The sequence below is a fragment of the Furipterus horrens genome, unplaced genomic scaffold (assembly GCF_987537825.1).
Source record: "Furipterus horrens unplaced genomic scaffold, mFurHor1.1.pri manual_scaffold_4, whole genome shotgun sequence".
Lineage (NCBI taxonomy): Eukaryota > Metazoa > Chordata > Mammalia > Chiroptera > Furipteridae > Furipterus > Furipterus horrens.
This window is the reverse complement of record NW_028327174.1, coordinates 115655758-115662382: the sequence shown is the minus strand read 5'-3', so window position 1 is coordinate 115662382 and position 6625 is coordinate 115655758.

The window sequence follows — 6625 nt, the reverse complement described above, 5'->3', positions numbered from 1 at the left end:
CACGCGAGGACACGCACCCGAGCCGGCACACCAGGACACGGCACTGAGCCCGCACCGCCCTGGGGCCCCATGAAGACCGGTCGGCACCTGCGTCCCAGGGCCGCGCCCCGCCCCCGTGTGGCCCTCACGGGAGCCCTCACACCGGGACCCCACGAAGACAGGGCAGGACACACCCGGGACAGACCGGGGCTGCGGTTCCGGGCCCAGGGCCGCCGCCCACACTCACTGCGCTGGCCGACGAGGGGCGGGCGCGGCCTGTCTTCCTCCACCGCCGCGGCTCCAGGGGGCGGGGTCCGGCCCCGGCGACGGGGGGTGGGGGCGCAGGGAACTGTGTCGCGCGACCAGCAGAGGCTGCTGCGCCGGAACACGCGCCGCGCGGCAGGTGAGCGCACGAGCGCCCGACGGCCCCATTTTCAAAGATAGACCACATAATAGGACACAAAACAAGCCTCAACAAATTCAAGAAAATTGAAATCATATCAAGCATCTTTTCAGACCACAATGCCTTGAAACTAAAAATCAACCTCAGGGAAAAAAAAATCAAAGACGCCCAAACTCATGGAGAATGAATAACACGCTCTTAAATAATGAATGGGTTAACAATGACATCAAAGAGGAAATCAAGAAATTTCTAGAAACTAATGACAATGAACACACAACAGCCCAAAACCTATGGGACACAGCAAAAGCAGTCCTAAGAGGGAAGTTCATAGCAATACAGGCATATCTGAAAAGACTAGAAGAATCTCAAATAAAAAATCTAACCCTAAAGCTACAAGAACTAGAACAACAACAATAAACAAAGCCTAGGGCAAAAAGAAGAAAGGAAATCATCAAGATCAAAGCAGAATTAAATGACATAGAAACTAAATGAACAATCCAAAAAATCAACAAAAAACTAGGAGCTGGTTCTTTGAAAAAATAAACAAAATCGACAAGCCTCTAGCCAGGCTCATCAAGAACAAAAGAGAGAAGACCCAAATAAACAAAATCAGAAATGAAAGAGGAGAAATCACGACTGATACCTCAGAAATACAAACAATTATAAGAAATTACTACAAACAACTATATGGCAACAAATTTGACAACCTAGTAGTAATGGACAAGGACAACGGGGAGGGATATGATTGTGGGAGAAGGGATGGGCTGGGTGGGGGGAGCAACGGGGGAAAATGGGACAACTGTAATTGAATAACCAAAAAATAAAAATAAATGATACTCAGCCTTATTAATAACAGAAAAACTTTTAGATTGGCAAAAGTCAAACATTTTTGTAACAGTTAATGAGACTGGAGATAGAGACATTTTTACATTAATACATTAGATGAGTAAATTTTGTAATGCATTTGGAGACTAATTTGAAAAAAGCTATAAAATTACAAGGGCGCATATCTTTGAACAATTTTACTCCTAGGAATTGATACTAAATATATGTGCTAAATGACACAGATCAAGGCTTTTAGTGCAGCATCATTTGTTATAACCAAGGATTTGAAACGCTAAGTGTTCGTCGGTAGAAAACATTCATACAATGAAATGCTATGTACCTCTGAAAAATGGAAAAGTATTCCACGTACTACTATGGAGGACTTTCCTATATATACCATTAAACAAAAGAGCCAGGTAGAGTACAGTACATACAATATCAATATCCTATTACTAGTGTAAAAACAGAGAGGGTGCAAGTGAGCCCCCCTCAGTTCTATTTCTTTATATATACACACATTGGGAAACTCAGAGTACACAAGAAACTAATCACATTCCTATCCTTAACACATAAAGAGCTCCAAGAAATCAACCAGAAAGAATTTCTTACACAGAGGAATATAGACAAACTGAGCAGAGGAGGAGAGATGGAAGGCAGACTTTATAACGAATGCATTTTCAGGTTTTTTATTTCTGAGTCATGTGAATAATTGCACATTCAACAATTTGACGCGTTAAGCACTCAGCCTGTTTTGTCTCCCTTTCCGTTTAGCCCCCACATCCGATTTCACCGATAGCTGGCGGCCGGAGATCTGTGTAAGTTTGCCGTAAGACTGCATGTATAACTTCAGATATATTTCTTGTATGTATTTATTTCAATCTGTACTCTGTATTCTTTCAGAAATGCTTTCTAAATACTTTAGAAAAGTATACCGTCAGTCACCAGTGACTGATGCGGTCTGATCGGAAAGCACAGTGCCAGTCACCGGTGACAGACACGGCGCTTAATGTCTTAAACTTAATTTTTTAGAAGGTAAATTTGTATTTTTAATTTAAATGACATTTTCTTTTACCTTTGGGTCTCCAAAAAATATTACTATTTTCCAACTACACAGATTGCCATTGATCTCCGGTTATTTTAGAATTATAGATAAAAAGGTAATACAAATATGTGGTTTTGTATTTACTAAGAGGTCAAGCCAACCGAGAACAGCCTTTTCAAACACTACAGAGTAGATTTCCCTACAATGTGATTTCGTTTTCTCTTTTTCTCTCTACCTCACTCATTATGGACTCAGCCAAAGCACTTTACCAGCTAGTGCCTTGGGACCCAGTGTTTGATCACATCCTGCAGAGCCTAGACAACTTCATCCATCATCGCTGTAAGACCCAAGGCCCGTTCAGCAGGCGAAAGGAGCTGGGCGTCTCCGGTCACTACTTCCAGCTCCCAGCCCAGGCGCGGTTCACTGAGAACGCACAGGGACGCACAGACTCAGTGCGTGGACTCTGACAAACCGACCCTCTGCCGTGGACAAGGTGGGGGACAGCAGGCAGACGTCTGCCCGGTGGGAGAGTTTACGCCCTCTGCCTGCTGTCCCTTTGGCCTCAGCAGAGTTGCTCTGACCCAGACATTAGCAGCCCACCCGGTCCTTTCTGGGGGCCAGTGAGTGGCCAGCCAGTAAAACATCAGAGCTACTCAGGAAACAGCAGGTGTGGGAACTCTGTGCTCATCTCAGCAATCTGACACTCCAACCCTGCAGGGCTGAGCAAAGCTACTCACCGGCCTGCCACACTCTGCCTGTGTCCCTGTCGCTCAGACTTCTCCATCCTCACGTTCACCTTCAGGCCTCAGCACCCAGGTCAGGAGCCTTGCCGACCATACAGCCAACGTGACCACCTGGTCTCTCGGACCAGAGGCAAGTCCCTGCTGAAAATCCTACCTGCCCAGCTCGAGCTCTGACCTGTGCTGAGTCCCGATGGCCGTGAAGGACAGCCACATGTGAAGTTGGAGGGAGGAACAGTTGTGATAAGTCAAGTCACTTACATAAGGCATCGGTGCACACAGGAACCCCCTGCTCTGGTCACGACGACCACGCTGCTTCTTTCGCTCCCTAGGCCTGTTTCCGTGCCTTGGCTTCAGTCTGCGTGGGTTCTGCTGGAACCTGCAGGGTCTGCTGCCTTGTCCTTTAACGTAGGGACACCCCTGGCTTTGGAAGCCAGCCTGGCCCTGGGCTGCCCGCTAACCTCTCCAGGGACTCTGCTCCTACCCCATTGATGCCCCCCAGCTCGGCCTCCTGTTCCCTGGGCCCCTCTGAAAAATCTTGTGGTCCCATCACCCCCCCCAACACACAGACACAGGGAATAACTCCCAACTGTCCCTCTCCCCTCTTTCAGCAACACCTGGACAACCCACACGGACCTGGGCCTGGAGACGCTGCTGTCCTGGGTTCATGATGAGAACAACAGCGGACTCCAAGGCGCTCTCCGACGGCCCCCACTCAGCACAAGAAACACCGGACGGCACACACGCGTCCGTGACGGCAACCGCCGCGCACGGAGCCTGAGGCCCGAACGCCCGCGCACCCAGCCGAGACCGTGCGCCCGAGCCAGCACGCGAGGGACTCACCCGAGCCGGCACGCGAGGGACTCACCCGAGCCGGCACGCGAGGACACGCACCCGAGCCGGCACACCAGGACACGGCACTGAGCCCGCACCGCCCTGGGGCCCCATGAAGACCGGTCGGCACCTGCGTCCCAGGGCCGCGCCCCGCCCCCGTGTGGCCCTCACGGGAGCCCTCACACCGGGACCCCACGAAGACAGGGCAGGACACACCCGGGACAGACCGGGGCTGCGGTTCCGGGCCCAGGGCCGCCGCCCACACTCACTGCGCTGGCCGACGAGGGGCGGGCGCGGCCTGTCTTCCTCCACCGCCGCGGCTCCAGGGGGCGGGGTCCGGCCCCGGCGACGGGGGGTGGGGGCGCAGGGAACTGTGTCGCGCGACCAGCAGAGGCTGCTGCGCCGGAACACGCGCCGCGCGGCAGGTGAGCGCACGAGCGCCCGACGGCCCCATTTTCAAAGATAGACCACATAATAGGACACAAAACAAGCCTCAACAAATTCAAGAAAATTGAAATCATATCAAGCATCTTTTCAGACCACAATGCCTTGAAACTAAAAATCAACCTCAGGGAAAAAAAAATCAAAGACGCCCAAACTCATGGAGAATGAATAACACGCTCTTAAATAATGAATGGGTTAACAATGACATCAAAGAGGAAATCAAGAAATTTCTAGAAACTAATGACAATGAACACACAACAGCCCAAAACCTATGGGACACAGCAAAAGCAGTCCTAAGAGGGAAGTTCATAGCAATACAGGCATATCTGAAAAGACTAGAAGAATCTCAAATAAAAAATCTAACCCTAAAGCTACAAGAACTAGAACAACAACAATAAACAAAGCCTAGGGCAAAAAGAAGAAAGGAAATCATCAAGATCAAAGCAGAATTAAATGACATAGAAACTAAATGAACAATCCAAAAAATCAACAAAAAACTAGGAGCTGGTTCTTTGAAAAAATAAACAAAATCGACAAGCCTCTAGCCAGGCTCATCAAGAACAAAAGAGAGAAGACCCAAATAAACAAAATCAGAAATGAAAGAGGAGAAATCACGACTGATACCTCAGAAATACAAACAATTATAAGAAATTACTACAAACAACTATATGGCAACAAATTTGACAACCTAGTAGTAATGGACAAGGACAACGGGGAGGGATATGATTGTGGGAGAAGGGATGGGCTGGGTGGGGGGAGCAATGGGGGAAAATGGGACAACTGTAATTGAATAACCAAAAAATAAAAATAAATGATACTCAGCCTTATTAATAACAGAAAAACTTTTAGATTGGCAAAAGTCAAACATTTTTGTAACAGTTAATGAGACTGGAGATAGAGACATTTTTACATTAATACATTAGATGAGTAAATTTTGTAATGCATTTGGAGACTAATTTGAAAAAAGCTATAAAATTACAAGGGCGCATATCTTTGAACAATTTTACTCCTAGGAATTGATACTAAATATATGTGCTAAATGACACAGATCAAGGCTTTTAGTGCAGCATCATTTGTTATAACCAAGGATTTGAAACGCTAAGTGTTCGTCAGTAGAAAACATTCATACAATGAAATGCTATGTACCTCTGAAAAATGGAAAAGTATTCCACGTACTACTATGGAGGACTTTCCTATATATACCATTAAACAAAAGAGCCAGGTAGAGTACAGTACATACAATATCAATATCCTATTACTAGTGTAAAAACAGAGAGGGTACAAGTGAGCCCCCCCCAGTTCTATTTCTTTATATATACACACATTGGGAAACTCAGAGTACACAAGAAACTAATCACATTCCTATCCTTAACACATAAAGAGCTCCAAGAAATCAACCAGAAAGAATTTCTTACACAGAGGAATATAGACAAACTGAGCAGAGGAGGAGAGATGGAAGGCAGACTTTATAACGAATGCATTTTCAGGTTTTTTATTTCTGAGTCATGTGAATAATTGCACATTCAACAATTTGACGCGTTAAGCACTCAGCCTGTTTTGTCTCCCTTTCCGTTTAGCCCCCACATCCGATTTCACCGATAGCTGGCGGCCGGAGATCTGTGTAAGTTTGCCGTAAGACTGCATGTATAACTTCAGATATATTTCTTGTATGTATTTATTTCAATCTGTACTCTGTATTCTTTCAGAAATGCTTTCTAAATACTTTAGAAAAGTATACCGTCAGTCACCAGTGACTGATGCGGTCTGATCGGAAAGCACAGTGCCAGTCACCGGTGACAGACACGGCGCTTAATGTCTTAAACTTAATTTTTTAGAAGGTAAATTTGTATTTTTAATTTAAATGACATTTTCTTTTACCTTTGGGTCTCCAAAAAATATTACTATTTTCCAACTACACAGATTGCCATTGATCTCCGGTTATTTTAGAATTATAGATAAAAAGGTAATACAAATATGTGGTTTTGTATTTACTAAGAGGTCAAGCCAACCGAGAACAGCCTTTTCAAACACTACAGAGTAGATTTCCCTACAATGTGATTTCGTTTTCTCTTTTTCTCTCTACCTCACTCATTATGGACTCAGCCAAAGCACTTTACCAGCTAGTGCCTTGGGACCCAGTGTTTGATCACATCCTGCAGAGCCTAGACAACTTCATCCATCATCGCTGTAAGACCCAAGGCCCGTTCAGCAGGCGAAAGGAGCTGGGCGTCTCCGGTCACTACTTCCAGCTCCCAGCCCAGGCGCGGTTCACTGAGAACGCACAGGGACGCACAGACTCAGTGCGTGGACTCTGACAAACCGACCCTCTGCCGTGGACAAGGTGGGGGACAGCAGGCA